Source organism: Nerophis ophidion, linkage group LG02 (assembly GCF_033978795.1).
Source record: "Nerophis ophidion isolate RoL-2023_Sa linkage group LG02, RoL_Noph_v1.0, whole genome shotgun sequence".
In the NCBI taxonomy this organism is placed as follows: Eukaryota; Metazoa; Chordata; class Actinopteri; order Syngnathiformes; family Syngnathidae; genus Nerophis; species Nerophis ophidion.
The window spans coordinates 7,969,640-7,970,738 of NC_084612.1; positions in this window are offsets into that span (position 1 = coordinate 7,969,640).

Consider the following 1,099-nt stretch of genomic DNA (forward strand, 5'->3'; position numbering starts at 1 on the left):
CAAACAGGATAACTTAAATACCCAGGCAGTGGAAATAAGCTTAAATGTTTGTATTTACATTTTTTGAGTTGATTTTCATAAAATATGCTATTTAACTGCTACTGTTTAACAAGGACTGATTTAAATTGTGTTTGCACAACAAATGTTTTGGCGCTTTTGTTCATGTGGGGGAATATTCCAATAAAGGTGCACTACACACTACTTTTGAATTCATTATTATATATATATATTTATATATATATATATATATATATATATATATTTATATATATACATATATATATATATATACTGGTATATATATTTGCAAGGTGTATATAAAACGTTGATGGAGTTTGTTTAAGTTGTTTCTAGAGGGCTTTGAAGGCTGCATCTGCATATTTCAAGCGTATTTTTTTAATCATGTGTGTTCATGTCACTCATAATGATTGTGAATGATAAGCAAAATTCCCAAAAATGTGCAGTTCCCCTTTAACACATTCTTTTGAAAAGCATTACTTACCATGATTTTTTGTACTAACTATGAATTGTGGTGTATTTCTTATTCTTTTTTTTTATGTTAATAGTCAAACACTTTAAAACCACTGTATCCTACAACCTTGAACATGTGACATCACCATTCAAGCCTTTTCAAGAATCCATTGCACATGTATGACCCTCATTCCTCACTCATTCTTTCAGTTATCTCTCATTCCTTGTTTCCATGATGTCAGCATGTGTTGCATGCTATGTGTTCCAAGCGCTGTTATCCTCTATGACCGAACGCTGCTGTTACAGATTACAAACCTTCACATCTGCTTGTGATTATTGGCATTTTGTGGAGGTTTAAACGCTGAATCGACAGCATAACGGACCGTAAAAACACCTGTTGCTCGCATATGGCGCGCGTGTGTGTGCGCGCACACCACAATGAGAAAAGAGTTCAATAAGTGGCAAACGGAGGTGTAACTTTAACACTATACGTCTGCATGCCTTTGCAGATGGTAATGTTGATTTTGGAGGCCTCACAGAGGGCTGGCTGTTGCGGGCCAGGAAACATCACTAGCACTAGGGCCATGTGGGACCTCGCCTTAAGAAGAAGAAAAAAAAAAAAAACCTT